A 25179-nucleotide genomic window follows, 5' to 3' on the forward strand; every position below is an offset into this window, starting at 1 on the left:
TTGAAATAGGTAATCCTTCACAATAAACACTTATCTTAATAGGATTAAGTGGCATACTACTCTCTCTTGAAATTTTTTGCCTGTGGGAAACTAACTTGTGAGGTTTGAGTCATTTTAAATCATTTTTAATGCAAGAACCAACCATCTTCACATTATTCATTTCACAACATGCATGTTTAATCACAGTTTGTCTTTCGAGTTTGACATTTCTAAAACATACTGTAGCTCGAAAAGGCAGTGCTAACAGCCAACTCCCTAATTTTGGATGTCTGAACACCTGCATTACCAAATGATGATGATAAATGATGATTTGACAAACAAATGGCAGTATACAGTGTACTGTGATGGATTACCTATTTTAAGTAGATTTTAAGTCTTTGAAAGTTGATATTTGTACTCCACTGGCTGCCTAGAAGGTAGGAAGTCAATCCAAAATCTTATGGTTTTCTTTGGAAACTGGATGGCAGTAAGTGCTGCTGTAATGGTTTGTAGACTACTGTATATGGGTAATGGGTTAAAACAAGTGAAAAACCATATAGTTTGTTCTTTTAAACCATTTCCTTAGCTCCCCACATTCCCCCTTATCTGTCTTGCTTTCCTCTTTGTCTGTTTTCTTTTCTCTTTTAGTCTCTTGTCTCGGTGCTCTTTTTGGAGAAAAATGCCAGATCAACAGAAACGTCACATCCAGGATACGAGGCTTACTTTTGTATCTTCTAATTGAAGTGCCTTCCTACCTTAGTGTCTGACAGCTCCTTTTGACAAGTGATGTGTTTTTTGAAAGTGAATCAGCTTTCTTTGGCTCTGAGTGCTATAGAAAGCTTCACTGAGGGTCAAGCTGAATGCTGGTCTCTATACTGACTTACTACTGCCTCCTGCCATCACAAAGCTTGTCATTCATCTCATCGTTAATCCTGCCTTCTTCTTTCAGCGGAAACATTCTCTCCATGAGTTTTCCCCCTCCTAAAGTACCAAACAAGCCAACCAGATGTGCAGATCGCCAGGTTATTTAACAAATGTTTAAAGCTACACTAATCAATATCTTTATATTAACAATGGATCAAATGACTGAGTGTAATGTTAGGGGTGACGCTCGTAGTGATGAACCTGCAGAAAATGATCACCTGCAGTTCCCCTCAGCTCTATGTGGTGTTTTAGCATCTTTAAGCTCATTGTTATGGTTTTATGGTTTGCAACTTTATTGTTTTGATTCACTCTCACTGTTCTCAAAGTGTCGTATTCAGAAGCAGCAGGCAGCTAAACAGTCTAATAAACACACTGTATGCTATCTGCCTAGCACCAAACAGCAGACATACAAAGTTAGGGACTAGCTGGTGAACATAATGTAGCATTAAAGAGGTACGTAGCAGGATATTTCCCCTAAGGAGTTTGTGGAGACCAAAACAGAGATAAAAGGAAAGTGAACACTGGACTTACATGAATGCTAATGTTGCTCAGTCTCTTCTAGATGGGTAAATAGGTAACTCTTTTCTTACATGTTCACCACAATAATTTTATAAAGTAATATTATATCTTATGTTGTGTTTACAGCTTGTTTTGCTGCCCTCAGGTGGCCTAAAAATAAATTATTACTGCTTTAAAACAACCTGTTTTGTTTTCCTGACAAACAATCTCTTGTGGTTGTGTAAATAATGACTGTCCTCTCTGAGAAGCAAGGACATGGCCATTTCTGGATGAATAGTTGGGTCAATAATGCATGCCAGATCGACATCATCCTGTCTTCTACCAACTGTAAGTGTTGGTTTCTTTTAACCATGACCACAGTCTTCCCCTAACAAGTAGTTTTAGTTGCCGCAACACAACCAAACCTAACCACAGAGGTGACAGATCAGAAAACGCTTTAATGAATCACTTTTGGAACAGTCATAGAAATCATTGTGGAAGACACTGATAAAATACCTATTTTGTCATTTAGATATGGGAACTTAAAATGTATTCACTTACACAACAGGCAGCGAAAATCAGTGTTGGCTCTAACCTTTTAACATAAAATACCACAGTATTGTGATGGTAATGGATGGTATTTCATTTTTTTACCATGTCATGCAATGATGCTGGTGAGTTTTTATTAAACAACATGATGTCTCAGACATTCATTCTTCTTTGGTCTAGCCTATGTCTTGTGGTTCTGGTGGTGCAGCACAAAGCTCATCCATACCCTGCAGCTTCTGTATGTATAATCCCATCTTTGCCTGTACTGTTTAGCATCGCTCCATCAACAGCCAGAGAGTCAACCTTCAATTATATCTTTGACCAACACACACAGCCAGAACTCATCATTGGAAGCCAGCCACATCCACACAGAATGGAAATATGGTAAGAATCAAGTCTTTTTGTCTGGAAAATTTCCTAAATTTTACTCCCTGTGCCTCTATTTGGCATCTTCCCACTTTCCCACTCCAGCTCTGTGTGTGTGATATTATGAAGAACAGATTTTCCAGAAAGGAAATGAAAGGGCTTGTTAGCAGAGGAGAGAAAGGGAGAGAAAGAGAGAGATCAGAGGGCCAGTGTTGAGGCTGACAACAGCCCAGTCTCCCAGCACCATCAACCGACCCACCCAGCAGCTAGCCAGCCTTCACAGGGCTGCATAAATCCACATGCAGGTCACATTACTGCTCGCCTTCATCAATGTTTACTGGCATGTTAAAGATTGTAATAACATCGGTCAGGACAGAGATTTTTAATTTAGATGTTTTTTTTAAGGGTTTGTGACCCAGCTGTGACGAGGGGAGAAATAGTCAGAAAGAGACAGATGCTGGCACAGAGGAAGAGAGGTGTAACCACATTTGGACTGAGATGAGAATGGAGGCCTGCAAGGTCATGCTCTGTAAACACTCTTCAAATCAGGATGCTAGACTTTTGTTATACATACTAGGTTCAGTCAACAATTTGTGCATGTCTTCATGTTTTCGGTGGTCATTTGAGTTAAAATAATAAGAGATGTTTGAGTCATGACAGTAAACATTCAGCTACAGCAAGAAAATAACCCACAAAAACAACTGTGCACAGGCAAATCAGAAATTCCCCTTTTTACAATCGCCAACATCTCTCTCCCTTATGCTTTAACTTCTGTGTAAAGGCTTGAAGCTGAAACACGGTTTGTCAGTGTATTTTCTTTGGGTAGCGGGCCATAGCTCCACTTAACTTACTTAGATATATTGGATTTTGATCAAATACTTGAAAAGTGGCACAAGGACTCTGTGCTTATTTAAACTGTAATGTTGAATACACAAATCAGACTGGGCGCTGTGATGAGGCACACACATGCACACGCACACACACACACACACACACACATTCCCCACTGCCCTATAGATTGTAGCTGGGCTGAGCCTTGAAGAGCCTTGCCTTGTTCAAGGTTATACACCCACTGTTCTGTTCCACTGAGCTGTGTAACCATAACACTTTAATGGCATGCTATTACAGGGCTATCATACTTACAGCATCATGTTAACACCGCAACCACTGCCTCAGTCCCACACAGACAGTAGGCTATATCAGATTTAGGCCCTAATCCTACTCATTTGGCCCATTGTTTTGTACTTTCACACAGACTTTCTTTCTTCGTTTTCTTCATTTTTTTCATTGTCTTTCTTTCTGCTATTTAATTTCCTCTTCACAATAGTGGAAAATAACTAAGTACATGCTCAAGTACGGTACTTAAGTACAATTCTGAGGTAATGCTTTACTTGAATATTTAAATTTTGTGCTACATTATACCTCTAGTCCACTAAATTTCAGGGGCAAATTTTTTTTTCTCTTTCACTCCACTGCATTTATTTGACAGCTATAATTACTTATTTCTGAGATTAATATTTTAAACCTACTGTATAATGACCATATGAAATAGGATGCACTGTTATACAGTATAAGGGCCCAACCTCAACCAGCTACAGCATTGAAATACTGCTGTAACTAGTAATCCCCAAGTAATAATAAGAAAATGATATAAAATATAATACTGACAGGGGCCATTTTGCATAATGAGTACATATATTTGATACTTTTACTACATTTTGCTGTACAAGTAAAACTTCAAACGCAGGACTTTTATTTGTACATTGTGGTATAACTACTTATACATAAGTAACTGAATACTTCTTCCACCACTGCCTCTTCATCATTCAGACACAGCATATCTCCTCTCTCAGCTTCATCATCAAAACACCAAAAGACAAAATATTTCTTGTGTAGTCTGGTGTGCACAACAAACAAAGCTGGTCTGACTTGTTTATTTTGATGCATTAAACCTGACCCTCAGAATCGGCCACAACACCAAACCCGTGCCAGCCCTCGAAGCAGAGCTAGTCACTTGTGATTTATTTCATATTTCCATTTGATTGGGGGCTGTTTTGGGGTAATCAGGCTCTGACAGTGGGCCCTGTGCTGTGGCTGAACTGTTTACATAGCTCTGCTGGAGACATGTTGACAATGAGGAGGGCTGAGACGAAGAGCTGAGCTGCTCTCAAGGTCTGAACAGTATTTGGATCTGAGTTGGACTAATGTAGGGAAGGACAGGTCAACTAGGGCAAAGAAAGGGGGTAAATCAGGTTGGACAAAGGACAGGAAAAATGAGGAAATTGGAGTGAAGTGGAATATTATATACAGTAGTGTTAAAGGGAAAATCCACCCTAATCTAACACTGTTATTAGCAGCTACTAGTGAGTGCTTTGTATTTCTTGGCCCATTTTGTGGTTTGGTGGAGCACTGTTATTCTTCCCACCAATAAGTAGGTGGAGTTTGATTGCAGAAACAAGTTTAATCATGTTAAAACATCAACATTACACATCAGAATTTGATGTCAAGAACAATGCCATCAGAAAGAGGCATTCTCAACCAAAAAAGGAGCTCACTTGCCCTCTCTACCTTTATCCCTCCTCACAAGAAAGTTATTTTTGAGATTGTAGAACACCATTGAGTGAAGCAGGAAAGAAGGCAGGTTGAATGACGGTGGGTACAAAAGAGTTAATGTAGTGAAGTAAAATATGGAGCGAGGAGAGCTGGACTGAAATGGGCTGCACATCTTACTGTCATTGATGTTACTCGCAGGATTCATTTCTGCAAAAGTGTCCTCACCTACCAGAAAATTAAATGATGCTAAATGTACACCGCATCAAGTTCCCAAAAACTTAAATTCCTAAGATAGAACACACAGCTGTAGCTGTCACACAAGCATCTCCTCTTTTCCTCAACAGTAAAAGACCCCAATAGAAAACGTCAACAGCCCCCTTTGCACCTGCTCCACCAGAAGGCCCCGGGTCACAGAGGGAGAAAAGAGAGACAAAAAGACATGTTTGTGAACTTTTCAGTGCGAGCGAGTGGAATATTGAACTTTTCACATTGAGTTGCATCAAAAATCTGAAAAGTTTGGAGAGCCTAATCAATTTACCAAAAGGTTTTTGTTTGACTGCAGAGCAAGAGTCAAATCTTTGAAAAGCAGAGGCTGACATCCTTGAAAAAAAAAAAAAAAGGCATGCACTGAACCCACGCCTTTGTATTCTTTTGGTCTTTGTTTGTAGAAGGTTCGTACATGGAGGAGGAGGTAGTTGGCTCTGAGTATCAACCTCAAGTAATATCACACACACATGCATGCACACACATTTGTTCAGTCTTTAAAAGAAATGTATAATGCTGTTAGATATTATTTTAAGTCGAGGTACTGATTTCAATGCCAAATGTCAAATCAGATGTAGATGACTAGGAGGGATTTTTATGCTAATAAGGTGGTTAATATTCTGATGATATGTCTACATGAAGCCTGAGTGTGTTTTAATATCCCAGAGAAGGTGTGTGTGTGTGTGTCTACCTCCACATAGAGACAGGGATGGTGCACCCAGGGGCGAGCCAACGCACCAGCTAGCCTGTGTCAGCTCGACTGGAGCGCCTCGCTGTTTTACCGCAGGAAGTAACACAAAAGAGCAGCAGGAATGTTTATGAACACCTCAATCCCTGAGGACCTGCGGGCTGACCTGATTATCGCCTGTCTGTAATTCCACAGTCGGCAAGGTGCTGCTGCTCCTGGAGGGGTTTGAAGGGTGTAAGCGTGTGTGTGTGTGTGTGTGTGTGTGTGTGTGTGTGTGTATTCCATCACTGATAGGTATCATTAAACATCATTAGAGGGTTGGAAGAGTCTGAAGCTGCTTTAGTTTTTGTGTGTAAGACTGTTTCTGTCAGACGCACTCTAGGAAGATCACTAACAGCACAGCCCTGAAGATACACACACACACACACACACACACACACACACTGAAAAGAGGGTATTTATCAGTCAAGCTTGTTTTGTTATTGCATGCATTCTTTTGACATGAGCTCTGACTGTGGCCTTTGTAAAAGAGGAAATCAAATAACAGGGCCAACAGGAGCAGAGCTACAACCCCCTCCAGCATATACAAACAGAAATAAACCTCGGCTGTCTATATCTAACAATAGGACAACAACTTTTACTTCAAGGCTATTGCGAAGTTTGAGCAGTCATTTAAAAGGTTTGTGTATATTTGTCTACTTGTGTATTCGGAGACGGCTGGCATCTTCTCATTCATTTCCCCAGAGAGCTATTTGTTAAGTTATGTTTAGTATTCACTGCCAGAATGTGTCATGAGTGATTCTGCTGATCAGCTGTTGATTCGTGGGCCGATCCAGGAATGCCGCGGTTAACTGGTTCAGCATGTTTAAATGTAGAGAGCAGCGGTGAGGACCGGGCCCCCAATCAGCCCAGTGACCTACACTGTGTAGCGAGCGCAGCCACGAAACATCTCTATCCATCATTGGACACAGCATATCCATGAACAGACTGGTGGACACAATAGAGATCAGAGGAGGCCAAACCATAGCTGGGTGCTGCCATCTTCTGGCCAGGCGCCACATGACGATGGCAAATTCATCTTGTGGCTGTATCTTGCTGTATCTTGTTTTTTTTTGTTTTTTTTACATTAAACTGCAGTTTAAACACTCATGGATCAATACCAGTGAGGTAGATGCTGCAAAGCTTTCAGCCATGGAACATCTGCCATCAAAACTTATATTTGTTGCAGCTTAAAAACTAATTTTAAGACTCTCTCTCTTCCTGCTTCAAATATAAAACACCTTCAGAATGTGAGACTCTAAATTCACAGACTCTGATTCTTTAATCTTTGTGTAACAAGCGATCCACAATGAGCAACTTATAAGACTTCAAAGTTTCAATAAGCTGCTTTTCTTTACAGCGGAATATGCTGTATCTTCTCAGGTAATTGTACAGTACTACAGAGCAGCTGGAAAAAGCTCCTGGCTACCTCTCTCCACCCCGGCTGAACGCGTCAAGCTAATACGTGGTGACGCGTGGTGAGTTATTGCACTGAGTACCAGGCCGCTGGTTCAGCTCACAGGCCTGGTTTGATCTTTTATTTACACTCCTTTTTGCTCATGATTTCAGGACAATTTTCCCAGCTCTTTACAGTCAACAAACTACAAAGCAAGGCCCCTGTCTCTGGGAGGCATGTTGAATAGAGAAAAAGACCACTGGTTTGGCTGCTTGCTTCAGAAACAAAAAAAAACCTAAATCGGTTCAGCCACTTCGGACTCTATGTTGGCCTGGTATATAGGTTGATCTCAGCGTGACATCTAGGGAGAGAAAGGTGGGTGGATGGATGAATGGAGAGACAGCTGTGAAAGAAGTAACCATACAGACAAACAGGCCAAGTGACTGAGAGACAGACGCATACTGCAGATAGACAGACAGGCAGGCCATTACATAGCCAAGGTGGAGGACAAACCATTTTGACTGCGAGTACGGTTGCATATTCACTCAAGTGGCTGTCTGCATCAGAGAAATAGAGCCAGTACCTAAAACTATTATTCTGCCATTAGTTTTCTGCAGGTCACGATTGTGGCATAATGCAATAGCATTCATCTATTTCATTCATTTTAGTTCTTAGAGAGCGACACACAATTTAATTACCCATCCTCCTCTTTGGCTGTGGGAGCGGGAGCAAGCGCCTTGCCCCCCTCCCTCCGCTCACTCACTTCTCGTAAAGGATCGAGGGTGCCGAAACAATGATGGATAGAGTCTGAAAAGTGCATTATTTCTGATGCATTTTTGATTATTTCTACCCTTTCCCTTTTTTTCCAGGTAATGCAATAAGGTTGATACGCCCTGAGTTCTGTCAGAGACATGGATATTGCAACAGCTCAGGCATCGCTTTCTATCGGCAGGAAAGTCATTGTTTCTGAAACAAGGAGTTCTCTGTTTTTTTTTATAGCACTTTTACTCTTTTTCTCCATTTTTTCATTTTTTTTGTCTGTCTGTCTTTTTTCACAGCCTTTGTGATTTTGTCTGTCTATCTGTCTCCAGCTTGGAGACATTCTCATTTGGACTGGTGCCTTGGATGCCCCAATAGACTGCCACAATAGTTCCTCATCGAAACAATTTCAAGGACCTCTTCAAAGTGAATGAATCAATAGTGCTCATATGTGGGGTTAAAGCAGAGGTTACGCTGATATTGTTCAACTCCAGACACTCCCTTAGCCCCAACATGCTAGCCAGAGCCAATGACCTCTTGTTTGGTTAATATAATTCATTCTGTAAATAGAGGATATCAATCTCTCTAAATATAACCCCACTTTGCCCTAAACAAATAAATATATATTTAAAAAACACAAAGCACAGGGCGAACCTTAGGGCTAATACTCTTATGTCGAAACTTGGTTTATCCACAATCAAACAATGCAAATGTTTCTGATGTCTGAAATGTAGGTGTTGCCAGCCAGAATTGATCCCACAGTCCTCAGAGCTATTCTCAAACAAACCAATTGTGAGTGCAGTTCTCTTTATACAGATTACTTTAACAATATTTTTCTCACTACACATATTATTACACTTTCCTCACTGTGATTTCATTAGTCGTTAGGGACGAACACTGCTACAATTTTAACATTTTATATTCATGTAACAACATTACTATATTACTTATTATGAATACTGTTAATGAGAATGCTTTTTTTAAATGAAAATGATTGGAACTTCTTTAAAATTATTATTATTAGTAGGTACAGGTCGGTCTCTGTTCATTAAAAAATTACATAAAAATAAAATTAACACTTTTACTTTAAACACGTTTTTAATCTGTATAATACAATATGGCATTAGTCGAATACCTCCTATCTGGGGAAGGAGGAAGTCTGTGGTTTGAGTTTTTGGGATTTTTGCATTAGTGGGGTCTGGTCATTAGGACAAACATGCACAAGTTACTGTAAGTGCAGAAATACATTTTATGTCTTCCAGAACCTTGTGACTGCATTAAAAAGCCAACTTTGCAATTCATACTTTTTAATAGCTGTCAGCAGAGTAGCATTGGAGTATTGATTGCATTAATCTGTCCGCTGCTATGTATCAACTCTAGTTCTCCAATAGGCAGTTGGATGACATTCTGACATGTCACAGTAGGAAAAGCACAGGTGTAAATAATAAAATGAATGAATACCATTTACCTGCTTCAGTTACAGGGTCTTGGTATTGTGCATGGTGGCTCACTGTCACACTGTCATGACTTACTGGGACACTTGAATAGAACAGTTAATGTTATTAGTAACACCTGTGCTTTTCCTCTATGACAAGTCAAAATGTCTGGTTGGAAAAAGGCCTATGACACATTGATCACAACCATAAACAGTTCTTCATTGTACTATAATGTTGTTATGGCTTTATCATGTGACCATTAGTGGGAGGCTTTAACTCTATGACTTTAGTTTTATTCTCTAAACACCAATCGCATTTTGAGCCTATATTCACTTGAATTTCCAGTAAAATTACTTTACATCAGAAAACGTCGAAACGAAAACAACGAAAATGCATAGACTACATAAACCTTGGCAGCAGTTGGAAGTTGCTAAAGGTCTGCTCTGATTTCACGATTGATATCTCTGTCTACTCTATATTTATGACATGATTTATTGCATGTCAGGGATTCCTCCTCTGTTGCTCTACCTGAGCTTTGTCCCCCTAAGGTTTTTCTTATCCGAAACGAGGGTCTTAGGATAAAGGGTGCCGTACATTGTACAGATTATAAAGCCCTTTGAGGTTTGTATTTTTTGATTTTGGGCTACATTAATGAAAATGATTTGACTAGACTAAATAATTATCCCATATTTATCTTTCCAAGCAAAATAATGTATCTGCATTTATGACACTACACATTACACAAAATATTACAATTTTACTATTTTAAAAAGGTCTAAAAATGGTCTATGAAATCAATAACATAAAATGCACCTGTTTTTATGTTGGATCGTGAATGTCTCCAAATACTAACAACAAAGAGTCATTTTGATGTGTGACAATACTCTGTAGTGATGATTATGCTATATGTCACTACAAGAAAGAGGGTCAGTATCGCACCAAAAGCTCGCCAAAGAACCACCATTTGGCACTGTTGAGCTTCTCTCATTCTGTGAGTGTATGTCCTGCACCTCGCTAACCTTTTTCTTACATACCAGTGTTACACAACACTTTTCTTTGATTCAGCCAACAGCTCTACACATACAGAGCTGCACTGCACCACTGGGTCACAAGCACAGGTGAAGCAGTCCAGGTGAGCTTGGCAGGAGAACGCAGACGGCTGTCTGTAGGACGTCAGACTCAGATGGGCTCTGAAGCCTTATCTTGGCATCCCACTTCACACGGAAACACAATGTAACACAGGTAAGGCAAAAGTATACAGTACACAGCATTGGCCAGGCTCCATCATGCATTTGATTGGCCAGAGTCCTTTTTTGTAATATACTGTGAAAGAAAAAATCATCACTCATTGTTTAATTAGTGCATGTGAAGCATAATCATTCAGGGTAAGACCTGAGTCTGCGGGATGTAAATTGATTTCCTGAAGAATTAATGAAAGTATATTATAGCTTTATTGTGTTGTGTTACTGTTAGTTGACTGTCTCTTAACCAACCTATCAACTGCTGCCCTTTTATTGAAGTGTGACATGATGGCATTATCTTCATAGCCTCCAGGGTGATCTCAACAGACAAAGCTCAACTCTGTTGCTTTGTAATACAAAAGTTGCTGAAATACCAGCTGGTAATAAGGTTAGTCCATCATCTGTTGCTAAATGAGTTAAAGGGTGAAAGTGTAAGTGAATCACAGAACTTTCTTACTGCAACTCCACACATAAATCCATATGTACTCTTCTATTCATGTTCAACCAGAATCTTCTAGATGTTTTGCTCTCTTTCCCTTTCCCTTTCTCTCTCTCTCGCTCTCTCTCTCGCTTGCACACACACACACACACACACACACACACACACACACACACACACACACACACACACACACACTCAGACTCTTAACAGGCCCGAGGTCTCCTGACATAGCCTCTCTAGTGACATTTCGTCAGAGGGTGAGTGTGGCATTCCAGCCGTGTTGATGTGATTGGCTTTGTGCTTTGCTGTCGTAGTGACCGGGGGAAGATTGATCATGGGGGAGTAGGGTGTGGGTGTGTGTGTGTGTGTGCATGGGAAGGGGTGAGGGGTGGAGGGGTTGGAGGGGGTGGCGGATCTTTTAGAGACGGGACAGGCTGGAAAGGTCAGGCTCTGAGGTGAAGCCTCTGATATTGACTCTACAAAGGTTCGCTCTGATGAGAGTCAAATACCTGTGATCCCACAGCTCCACGGTGTAAACATACACACACATACACACACACAATAAGACATGCAGTCAAAATAATAATGCTGCTCTGAGGATTACTTTGAATCGATTGATCACAGTAATACTTAAGTATAACAAAGAGCCAAACGCCTGGAATAAACAACTGATAATTTTCTCAAGAAATGTCATGCTTTAATACCAGAAACACTCCACTTTATCCTGCTAATTATAATAATACTCTGTAACAAGTAAAACCCTTGCAAAATTTATTTAAGTAAAAGTACAAAAGTATTATCAGCAAAATGTACCTAAAGTATCAAAGTACTCATTAGACATAATGGACCCTTTAGAGTATTATATTATTATATATACACAGATATATTTTAGGATTACTGATGCATTAACACCTAAGCAGCATTTCAATGTCACAGCTGGACAAGCTAGCAAGCTTGCTAACAAGCGTGTTAGCCCGGTTGCTAATGGAACAGCAGTTCAGATAGTTTATTCAAAAGATGCATTTCTACCATTGACTAGAGGTGTTCCCTGCATGAACAATGAATTTTTAGCACAGAATCTTCAAACTGAACTGAATATACTGAATCGCCATTGTCACTGACTGACACCTCACTGGTGACTGAGAGCCCCGTTGTCAGCTAATCTGTTATACAAAGTACATTACTTCCTGGTTAAAAGCTTATTAAAAGACTGCAAAAGTCACAGAAACAATCATACTGTGATGAATGTTGCAAGTAAGTGACTGATGAGCAATGAACCTTATAAACACTGCTTGTATAGACCTAGTTTTGTACTGAACTCAACATAAGAGCTTGATCCAGCAACATACTGAATGCACCACAGAACTGAAAACAGTGTAAATTTGAGCAGGGATGCATTCACTTACTGTTGTATGCGCTGTGCATTTGAACTGTGATGGGACTTCTTAGCTTAGAACAAAAGTGAATGGACTACATAGTCAGTGACTATGAATCTTTAAAACTAATCTGAATGAAACTATTCAAATCAGCAAAGAGATTCGTAATTTAAACCTCTACCATCGACTCCTGTCTCATAACAGTCTGTAAACCCTTCCTCTTTTGTGGCGTAGTTTCTACTCAGACAGAGGAAGGTAAAATAAAGGTAGACGGTGCAACACAGCTAAAGCTATGATAGCTTCCTCCATTTTGGACTCTCAGCGCTGTCACGGAGCATACTCGCATGTCAAGGGTGACCAAAGTTAAACTGGACATGAAATATTTGCACATATTTACTTTACCCCCGCAAATGAATCCACTGATTGCTGCGATTCTACTGAAATGAGTTTACTTTGCTGCAAAATTACATAGTTTTAAAAGCTGGTGTGACCAGGCCTTTAATCTGCAAAGTAACTAGTAACTATAGCTGACAGATAAATATAATGGAGCTAAAAAGTACAAATTTTCCCTCTGAAATGTATAAAGTAGTATAACATGAAAGTAAAGTACAAATACCTCAAAATTATACTTTAGTACAGTTCTTATTCCTCTACCTTTCTTTTTGTTTTTCTTTTTCCATCTTAACATTCTTTCCTTTTGAACTCTTTCTTTTGTCTTTGTCCACTGATTCTCTCCTTTCTTCACTCCTCGTCTTTCTTTCTCTCCTTCTTTCCAGCCTTCATTCACCGCTGGCTGGTGTGTTTTCTCCAGGACATTTCCTATCATTGTTCTTCAGTTCACAGCACTATGCCTCTATGTTTCCTGCCCCGTCTCAGTCTGTGCCCGCGCCCATTCGTCTTACGGCCACCTGGCAGTGCGGGCTGCCTCTCAGCATTTCCTCGTCTGATGCTGCTCAGTGGGCCCAGGCCTTCTCACTCGCTCAGCCCCGTGCCCAGGGAACCTGCCCGGTTAATTAAAGGAAAACAAATTCTGCGCTTTCCACCCACTCTCTGCAAAACACTGCTTATTAAGGAGTACAAGGTCAAACTTCATGATTCATTAAGAAGAGGAAGTCTGAGCAGACTGGACAGATCAGCGAGTCTGGAGAGCAGTGAAGAGATGGAGCGAAGAAGGAAATGGGGGAGGGTTTGGGAGTGTACAGTATGTGTCTCTGTGAGTGAGTGTGTGTGTCCAAAGTTACTTAACAGTGTGGGGTGGCAGAACCCAAATTCATTCCAAATGGAGACTGAGATCCACCGGATATAATTTGATAATAATTCCCTGCACTAAACTGGTAGACGTGGTTTTACTCTTTTTTGATAGCAGACACATACCAGCACTTTTTCTTTCCCTTCTACCCTCTCTGAGGTCTCTTATGACTTCTACCCTCTCTGTCTCCAGTGTGAGTCTTGTAATTTCCTCTAGCAAATGTGTTGAATGAAATATTGAAGCGAGTGCTGAGAAGCTATCCACACCTGCTTTGGTGTTACAGTATCGATGAGCTACAGTATTGCATTGTGGAGCAAAGGTCTTTCAAAATGCATTTATTTGAGTTTTTGGTCTAAACTTTGTGAAAAGGACATCACATTGAAAAAAGAAACAATTAAAGTTTGTGTGTTAAAGTCAAGTATTCACCTTTTGCTTCAGTTAAGACACACACAAATGCTCTCTCATCATTTCATAACCGATGTTTTTTATGTGAAATTTTGCTTGTATTTACATGTTTTGAACATATTAAAATCTGTTAGATAAAGTCAATATTAAGTTAAGTATGTAATTTTAGAGGACTTTCACTGGCACACTGGCATGACTAGTACAGTATCTTATGATGATGTGAGTCCAGTCTTTCAACTATCAAAGAAAAGATCAAACAAGTCCAGAATTTCCTTACCACTTTTTAAGTCCTTAACATACAACTTACATAAAATCTCAACAGATTTTTTGTCAGTTTTATCAGTCTGCCTACCTGGTAATTGTAGATAGTCCTGCCAAGGTGAGCGCATTGCCACCTATGAAGATATTTACTCAGAAAGTAGATTCTGCAATCACAAAAGCACAACAAAAGCTACCACCACTGTCTGACAACAAAACACCTCCAGAGGTCATTATGTGAACTGCCTGGCAGTATGAAGATGAAAAAGTCATCAATCCAGCTCTAAGATTGTTTGTCTACTTATAGTAATGATGCTATCCGATCTATCATCATTGTGAATTGTTTCCAACACTTGACTTGAATTGAAGCTATAATTTGAATTGCATTATTTTCATGTTCACATTTGTCCTTGACCACTCCGTCTATATTTCAGTGCACCACTTTACTGTCATTGTCAGTAGACAATGTAGGCAAGAGTTTGTCACAATTAATATTAGCAGCTGGGGTGTTACTAATTTATTGTATGGTAATAAAATACTATTTCAAATGAGTGACATTATATTTATGTATTTTAGGATTAGCCGTTAGCAATCAGCAACAAAATAACAGTCCTCCTACAAATTTGAAACGTTAACTTAAAGGCTCCATTTGATTTATTTATTTATAATATAATAATTATAATTAATTAATATATATAAATGTTTAAAGCCCAGGGTAACTGTTTCTTGCTATTACTGACGCCATAAGAGAATGAATCACTGACATGGTTTATAAAATTGTCTACAGTATTCTATAATATCTGTGTGCGCACATGTGTATGTAACTGCTTATGTGTGCCTAGATGTATATGTGTGCTGGCATGCGTGTTTACATATGTCATCAACATTTTGGAAAAACAAAGTAATGCACATATCAGTAGATGTGCCAGCAAGCGTGAGTCTTTCAGTGTGTACTGCATGTTACAGTGTTATGAATGTGTGTGTGTGCGCCCCATTCCCCCTTTCTCTCCTCCAGTTTTCCTCAGTGTGATGTTTTCCTTTGGCTCTAATGAGTTCTAAGTGGCCAATACTTTCTTCTGCAGGAAACTTGTGTCAAACTAATTAACTTTTAATGAGAGGAAACCCACTGATTAGAGTGTTTTTCTTGGCAAACGAGCCTATTAATTCTGTTGGTTTGAGCAGCAGGGCCGAGGAGTCGGGTAAGAAGAAGGCCTCTCTTCAGCAGTCTGCACCACTCCTCTCTCTCTCTCTCTCTCTCTCTCTCTCTCTCTCTCTCTCTGCCTCTCCCCTGATCCCCTGCTCAGTCTGTTTGGCCAGCTGCTTGGAGTCCACACACTCTTTTACATTCACACACACACACACACACACACACACACGATTGCCATTTCCCTTCGCGTCGCTGGCCAATACTGCTCTCTAGTGACTAAAAAGATTCTTGAAGATGTTCTGTGGTCTAATTTTCCTGCGTGCGTGCTAGAGTTTGTCTAATAGCAACCTCTGCCTGTCTGAAGAAATTAGAGAGAAATGAGAAGGAAACAAAGAATTCATCATCAAACTAATAAAAACAATTCAGGAATAGTTATTTATAAGTTCGTTTTTTCAACTTATGATTCCCTGGACCGCCTTTATCCTTCCACATTATTTTGTTGTGTAGATATGATCGCCAGAAAAACAATCAGCAACCATTTTGATAATCAATTAATCATTTCAATAATTTTTCGAGAAAAAATGCAACAGCTTCTCAGCTGTGAGGATTTGCTTCTTTTCTTTGACATATATGATAGTAAACTAAATATAATCTGTTTTTGGACTGAGATAAAACAAGGAATATTAAGAGGACTTGGGCTATAGGAATCACTAAGCTCACTATGATCTGTCAGCTTATATACAACACGATGATTCGATTAATCCAGAATATAATTGAATATTAATAATTAAATATAATCATTAGTTGCAGCCCTGATACTGTGTGAAGCAAATTTTCAGCCTTTTTCCTCTGCTCATCAGACAAGCACCAAAGAGAAATCGAGATTAAAAAAATACAGCTGCCTTAACTGTGATTGGTCTGGATGTGTACTGTATAAAGTTAATCTTAAGCATACCATTTATTATTTTTAAATGTATTTCACTACAAATATTCATGGAAAAACCATGTGGAACCATTTTAATTACAGTCAAAATGTTGATGCCAAGATAAAGGCTACAGTAGATACAAGACTGATAACATGGCACTCATGGCAGCATTAAGGGAAACTTTTTGACGCAGTTGTCAGTTACTCCCTTTGTGGGGCAGCATGTGTCTGAATTAGGCTTCATTATAAATCTGTGTAATGTTAGACTGGCAATCACATGAGGGCCACACATTAGGGGGGAATATTTCAATGACAGACACATTTTCATGATGGCAGTAGCTACTTTTTGAGTGTGTCTGTGTATGTATGTGTGTGCTTCACCAGGATCAGCAGTGGGCCTATTTGACTTGAATTTTCATATCAGAGTGGGTTTAACTGCCAATAGACCACATTAAAAAGTACTAACATCTTATTACGGCAGCATTTAGATCCAGTGGGAGCGGAGTGGTGCTCTCTGCCATTCCCTGGAATCCCGAGTGGGAGCGTTTGATGTACCGTTCGGAGTGGGCCTCTCAGAACCTGGAAAATGTGTCTGTTTCATCCCTCAATTACTGTCAGGGTTTGAAGTACTGATGTTCTACCTTTATCTGTCACAATATGGCTCAAGTTTGTTGAAGTATCGGCGAAAAAAAGGCAAGCCAACGAGTCCAAAAGAGAAAGAGAGAGAGAGACAAGCAGGCCTGGCAGCTGGTGCTGTTTCAAAGCCTGCCCAAGCCCTTAAAGATGAAATCCATTTTGTTTCAAGTTCCGCACCCAGCTTGCCTGATGAGGGCTCTAGGGGTGAAGAGGGAGAGAGAGAGAGATGGAGGGAAAGAGAGGGAGAGATAGAGAGAGAAATCTGTTTGATTTGTCAGAAGTTCTTTAATTTAATCTACAGCTGTCAGGATGCTGACGATCCAGACCTCATCACTGCCTTTTATCTGCCTGATTTCACCCCAGGCACCAGACACTCTTCTCTAGCACACACACACACACACACACACACACACACATGACCGCACACACATGCGCACAGACACACATGCACGACCCCACACACACACACACACACACACACACACACACACACACACACACACACACACAGAGAGTAAGTGAATGAGAGGAGCATAAGAAAGGATGAACACAAATAAAGAAGGGCATGTCATCTAGTATCTGGACTCAGAGTGACACTTCACTTATCTGGTTGACTTTGTAAAACTCCAGTGTGTAGAAAGAAAAAGTATCGCCCTGTGGCAGATATTGAGGTGAGCATAGTGAGATTTACCATCGCATCTACACTAAGCGCACACATTTTCGCCATTGGATCAATTTACATGGCAAAATACATGGCATCCAATAGGTGTCAATCGTCAGGATTCATCTATGTCTGATTTGATATTTAGCATTACAGTGGAGGTGAAACGATTAGTCAGTTTATCAATTAGTTGATCGAAAGAACATTCTCAGTTCCAGTTTCTCAAATGTGAGAATCTGCTGCTTTTCTTTGTCTTATGTTATAGTAAACTGTTTTGGACTCTTGGTTGGTTGGACAAAACAGGCAAGTTGATGACAATATCTTGGGCTTTAGGAAATTGTAATCTTTCACTATTTTCTCACTAACAATAATTGATTAATTGAGAAAATAATTGGCAAATAGATCAATAACAAAAATAATACAATACTTAAGTTTTGGTACTTTTACTAAAACAATATTTTTTTCAATGCCTTGCTTTAGGGTTTTTTTTTTCTTTAAAATGGAGCGACATTTCTCAGATGTTAAAATGTTGTCTAAACAGAGTTCTACAAGAACTGTACCTGAAAAAATACATCTAAAATCATCAAAATTATGATTTAAATGAGGAACTATCTTATCAAAGAATAAGTTAAGAAGAGTGAGAATCTGACCAGGGATTCGGTGAAAAGTTTTGGTACTTGGTAGTGTTCAATACTTAGTGGTATGGACACGTTTCGCACATTACCAAATAATAATCAGTATCAGTAACATTATATGAAACACCAAACAAGTGTGTCTGTTTGTCTTTGCCATTTATTTACGGGAAATATACAGTATCAAGTCTGTATTTTATTAATTCCCTTGCCTCTCTTTTTTGCTTGCTATCTTGAAATATTTGCAGCCCTTAACTGGCTAGAGGTGCACGTACTTCCTCACACGTGTGTGTACACACATATGGTGTACACGGATGTGTGTGTGTATATACACTGAGTAGATGTGCAGATTGCTTTTGTTAGTCAATATAATTTATGAAACAACGGAGGTTTGGAAGGAATTCTGCACTGTACATTTATTACTGCGTGGCTCTTTATGAGCTGATTCATCTCTGACAAACACAACAGCCATATAAACATACTGTTTACTGCATTTGCATTTGATGGCTACTTTGCAAAGTTCAGATTATGATAAAACAGTGATAAACATGTTTACTCAGTTTGTGTACATGAATTAAACCTCAAGAGTTAAGATTGTCACCATGATTGAAGACACAAATGCTGGAGCTGTCCTAATGTACCAGAGTTGGAGGTCAAATGTGATACTCAGAGTGGCTTGACAGACAGTTCACGGTGCATGTGTGATGAAGTTTATTTGGATGGAAGAGGTAAAGACAACATTAAGTTTGTTGTTACTGCTCCCAGCTTTGTCTCTTAATGGTATCACAGACTATAGCTTTTGTCATCTGTTTTTATCTTTGGAAAGGGGTTGTTCAGGTTCACATCTATTGACTTAACTTCCTGACGTGTTTAGAATGTGTTATGTGTGAATAAAAAAATCTAATTTCAGCTATACGGTGGATTTTCCCCTTGACATTCACTTGTCATCCACAGTTGGAGGCCCATGTGTTCAAAACCCTCAACTGTCCATATGTTATTTGCAAATGTTCTGTTTTCATTTACCTCCATTTTTGCCTCTCCACCTACTTTTTAATATCACTGCATTTCTCCCTCTGTTTAAGTCTCTCTTTGTGGTTGTATATCCACCATCAGCTTGTCCTCTACTGGCAAAAGCTCTCATTTCCCATACTCTCTCAATCTTACACAAGCCCAGTCGTCACTTACTCTCCTACACATTGTATCCACATCTTTTAAAGGATTTCTCAGCACACATGCAAGCATCATACCCTCACCTCTGTAAACACACACGCCATTATTCTCTTTCCCATTGGGGGACCCTATTGCAGATGGACATAAACTCCTTTTGTGTTAGCTTGTGAAAGAGGAACTTAGAATTAGACACTCGGGCAAAGCCTGGCCTGCAATGTGATCCTGCTGCTGTCCCTGAAGGTTTCAAATGGTCTTTTTCTTTCCTCTGTCCTCAAGATAGTCCTGAATTGAGGAACCTGTGGACGCTGGAGAGTGCTGTCCTTGTTATTGAATCGGAGGACATGACAAGAAAAATAGGCTGCCTAAAGCTGCACTATGTCCAACCCCTGCCAGAAGAGATCCAGCATTTCACCAACCCTCTTCACTCCCTTTTTCCTATCTTGGCTGCTTTATTTTCTCTTTTCCATATCCTGCATTTCACTTTCACCTCTCAGTTAACCTTTACTGTCAGCCGTACAGGACTGGGATTAGGGTAGAACTCACAATGCATTCACAACTGTCTGGCTAATGCATTTTGAGATTAATTTATCATTTATGAGTATACCAGCACTTATTTCTTGGCTACTTTACTTGTCTTCTTCTGCTCTTTTGCCTCTATCCCCTCTTTTAAATCCACTCTTCCCCATCTGGCAGCCTCTGTCTGCAGCTCTGAGGTGAGCCTAGATGACTGTCAGACCGCACAAGATTTTGTCATGTGTCCAAATAGTATTTCTACATTCTGTGGCCACTTTATTAGTGGCATGTACTAGTACTACAGAGGACTGATTTGCCCGCAGAGAAGCAATGCTGGGCAAGTTCAATGTGCAAATCACTCATTATGTTTTACACATGGAAAAAAATAATCACACAGCTAAGCTCTGGCAGAGGACGTCTAAAAACTCCAATCATTAATATTTTCCAGGAACTTGGTCCATTCTTACATGGTAGTTTCATACCATTCCTGCAGAATGTTTGTGGTCCATTTATGATATATCAGTCCAATGGATTAAGCTTTAGTCGCTATTATGTTACTGGAGCTAGATTATGCTTGCTTCCATGGGTGGGTAGACTGAGGCTATGAAGGGACTGTGATATTCAAACAATCGGCTCCATTGGTGAAGGTGGTGTACTATTACACCAACAGCAGCCAGTTCTGTAAGCAACATTCATTAATCTGTCGTTGGATCAATTGATTCAGTCAAGTTATAAATACAGATCAGACAGTTATGTATGAACCTCTTCGCTTAACATGGTGTTTAAAATATTTTGTATATCATAACCAAGTGATAATGATATGACAGACTGATTAATTGGCAGTGCTCTGGCAATCAGAATTAACCAGAAATGCAATTAAGTTGTGGTGAGTGAAAGGATGGTTTATGAGCTCCTGGAGCTGAGGTGTCCAGCACCATTGATCAACATAACAAGTTCGCCTCCAGACATGTTTTAATGTATGTAAAAATACTCTTCTAGGATTAATATTTAGTTTAACATGGTTATCCGACATAAAAAGTAAAAAAAAAAAGAAAGAAGAAACTCAGAAAAGGGGCTGGAAGCACATCTTCTCCTTCTCCCTCACTGAGAAATTCTGGATCTATGAATGACCGCCCACCACTGTTGCGTGTTAGGTTGACCGGTGCTGGTGAGATCATGGATGTGGGTGAGAGACATACATCCATGGTGAGAGAGCGGTGCATGGCAAGATGGCTAGAGTTATAGGAAACATCGGAGAGATTCAGCCGTACATGTTTGAGCCTCAGTCAGACCCAGATGAGGAGTCTGTTGTGCACCAAAATCGGCGACTAGCAAACGTATCAGAATGGTAAGTGTAGTTAGCATCTTTTATTTGTTGTTTGCTGTCAAAACTTTCACTATGTTAACTTAGTGCAAACTCACGCTCTCTGTACTGACAAGTCCACTCTGCGCTGGAGGTTTCAGGTTTCTTTGCTGGTGGCATTGCGACTGGCTTTCAAATTTGTGACGTCCCAAATCTAGCTTGCCTGGAGTACATTTGAATCTCAGATTTTGGGAAAGTGTACAGACATCTCCGCCTTCAGTAGAGGAATGTGAAAACACGTCTCTGGTGACACAAGTTACACAAGTCAGTAAAGTCAAGGTCTGACATTTTAGGGGACATAAACATAAGAAAAACATGTTTTTGAGTGGAAGGGTACTTTTAACCTTTAGTCAAACAGTAACTGAACCTCGCAACCCTGTCGGTGTGTTTTATCTGATGAATTACACTTACTAAACTCAGATTACAGAGGTGGAAAGTCTACCTAAAGAGACCAGTGCGTGTGTGTGCATGTATTTCACTCATATAGATACAGAGTATATTTTGATCTATTCTAGATGGCTTAATTGGTATGAGAAGAGAGTGTTATGTGTTCCCAAAACCTTCATTGTGAACTCACTGGAAGATTTAATAGTTCATTTTTACATCACATATCATACATCAATGTTGTTGGATTGGTGCTAATATCATATTGGTTTGTTCTGTTCAGATGCACAGGCTCATCTAAGGCAATGCCTGATGTGTTGCTGCCACCCAGAGATCAAATTTGGCAATGCAAATTTACACTCAGCTGCCAGTTTATTAGGTACACCTAGCTAAAAAACTAATTCAGTCTAAAACAACAGAACTGCAATAAATGCTACCTTAATGAAGGTTATATTGCTCAGTTATTAGTGAAACTGTTTATATGTATGCTTTAGAGGTGCTGATTCAACTGTATGGTCATTTTGGAGGCTTTAGTTTGTGGTGCTGTTGAATTGTATTGTGTTATACTGAGAGGTGTTTCTATTATTTTGTCAATCCTTATTGATATAAATGGGGTGGACAAGATATTGAAGACACTTCTCAATATAATACAACATAATTTAACAGCACCACAAACTACATGCCTTCAAAATGACCCTAAAATTAAATCAACACCTCTAAAACATACATATACATTATAACCTTCATAAAAGCAGGATTTATTGCAACACTGTTGTATTAGACTGCATTATAGTAGCTTTAGCTAGGTGTACCCAATAAACTGGCAGCTGAGTGTATATTTCCCATGGACTTTGACCTCACATTCAGGCCATCAAATACATGATTCGCCGCTCAAAAAATATGTATCTTCCTATAAGTACGATAAATATATGGCCGCAGGGGTTTGTGTGAAGGAACTGTTAATCACTGTTATTAACATTTATTGTTGCAAAGTCAACGGGTTCAGTCAAAATCTCTATGAAGAACATCACTTTGAAGATTTCTCCACAAAGAAGCCATCATCATGACACTGTCATGATTTGCGAGGGTGGTGGGAGCTTTGTAAGTAGGCAGGACAAGGGTGTCCCTTTCAGGCATCTGTGCCCAACAGCCTATCCTGGCGGTAAAGTGGTGGTACCGAAAACAACAGGGGCCAGCTGTTCTTTTAGAGCGGCCAGCCTATTCAACTTTGGAACTGAGCGCTCATTTTAGCAGTGGAGTGGGTCAGAAGCCAAGTCAGCCAGTTCATCTAAAGAAACAAGGTATAAAGTAAGATTGTATTTCATTTTACCAACAGAGTGAACAAATTCAGAGTACCATATCAATGTGGTGTAATAGAACAAACCACATAACATGCAATTAGTTAAACTGGAGGATGAAATCGAGACAACAGATTTATAATCACATTAAAAAGGAACCATGCGCATATCATAGATACATGACTTAGCCTACCCATATTTCACAAGTATTATCTTAGCATACAAAAATACATACCGTATAACAAAAGCTACTCTGATACAGGTACAGATTAGTATTAAATACTGACAAGATTGAACAATAAAAACACTGACAGATCTAAAAGTTTATATTTGCACCAAACAGTATCAATGCATGTATCAAACACATTACTTACTCAGTCTTATATATCCATACGCTTGGCATTCAAAAACAGCCTACAAGGCCTTCATTATTGAGTGTATGACTCATTATATAGTACAGTATAGTACAAACAAAACAAGAATGAAAAATTCTCACAAGCAACTAGCAGACCTTTTGCACCTGACTCATTCACAAATCACACACAGTCAACAGGTGAGTGAACAACCAATAAATGCTAAACTGGACAAGTTATTCAAAGCCCTGCAGGCAGTTTCCCTGCTGAGTATGTCATGCTATAACACAACAAGCACATACTATAATGTAACCTCCATAACATCAACAAGCACACAGAAAGGAGTTTAAAACCCCAGACACCAAAGTAGACAGTGCAGGGGGAAAAAAGCAGCAAAGAGTCGCAGAGAGACAGACAGGTGGTGTATCTGACTCACCTTATTTGTTGCTGAAGTCCAGTCTACTTTCTTTTATGGAGATGAAGTAGTGATGGTCATTTCTTTGTTTTGTTTGACAGCACTCGTCTCCTCTTCTCTCTCACTGCTAGGCAGCTAACTAGCCTTACAAAACCACGGTAGCTGATATTATTAGCGCATTAGCAAAACACTGGAAAACTAAAGTTAGCTAACGTTAACTATAACTCTCCTGGCTGTTTCACTTAGCTAGCTTAAATTATGTTATTAACTTTCTTTTGTTTGTGACGCCAGCGTATGACTGGCTTCACAGTTTACTTCAGAGTGTTTTTTTCCCTTCTCAGTGAATAGTCCATTCACAGTTTCTTCATGCCATGAAAGTGACCGCATCTCATTGTTTGATACATATCATATTAAATCATCTTCACCTTACTTCCCTCCAGTAGACTTGACGTCATCGCCATTGCAATATAAACTTTGGCCACACGGTCTGGCTTCATTGACCAGCCGTCACATCCCAGAGGGGCGCTGTTTCACTCATTTGAGGAAATTATTGAAAATGGGGAAGAGATGGTAGCGACAATGAAACTGCATTATGTGACAAAGAAAATTATTAAATATTTTTATTTAAATTATATTTGTTGATTTTTAGGGGATATTTGGATACCGAGTAACAACATTGTTTCTGTAGAGACATGGTGCTGCTTATTTTTTTCCTCATTTTATTTTTAATTGTTATTTTAAAGCAGTGGGCACCACAAACTCCTATTGCTCTCCATTATATTGCATATCTCTGCAACGGATATCTCAAATACTCCTGCAAATAAAACCAAAACTATCTTCGTTAATACCACTGGGTGGGAATTTTTATTTTTTTGTGTGATTTGGGCGAACTGACCCTTTAAGTTCAATACTACCTCAGACTTCCCACCATCTACTGTAGAGCTGCTTATGCACACCAGAGGGAGGTATAGCACTACTGTATTTAAAAAAGGCTGCCTGACTGGGGATAAATAGTGTATGTTAAGCCAGGTTTCTAGGAAGGTAATTTGATTATTAATCCTCCTGAGTTCCTCGCAGTGAAAGACCAAAATAAGCAACTGTAAAGCAGCATCTATGGAGCAGCATCAATTTAATAACTAGCATGTCAATTGCATGCCTATTTCAAAATTTCTTAACCATTTCCTAACGCCATGTGTCGCTGTTGGCCCGTGTGTTTTCCACATCTTCTAACCTCCACTGTAAATGCTGCTCCTTCTTTCC

The 25179-nt window shown here is 39.6% G+C and overlaps 1 long non-coding RNA gene across 1 annotated transcript; it reads right to left on the minus strand.

The window, feature by feature from the left end:
- Positions 1 to 12052: 12052 nt before the first annotated feature.
- On the minus strand, positions 12053 to 24405 carry LOC122879214. The gene is made up of 3 exons (XR_006378654.1): positions 23941 to 24405; positions 14517 to 14589; positions 12053 to 13511 (listed from the first exon to the last, which is right to left on the minus strand). It is a non-coding gene; the product is annotated as an uncharacterized LOC122879214 (long non-coding RNA).
- Between the last annotated feature and the right edge of the window lie 774 nt (positions 24406 to 25179).

The sequence above is a fragment of the Siniperca chuatsi genome, linkage group LG7 (assembly GCF_020085105.1).
Source record: "Siniperca chuatsi isolate FFG_IHB_CAS linkage group LG7, ASM2008510v1, whole genome shotgun sequence".
NCBI classification, from domain to species: domain Eukaryota; kingdom Metazoa; phylum Chordata; class Actinopteri; order Centrarchiformes; family Sinipercidae; genus Siniperca; species Siniperca chuatsi.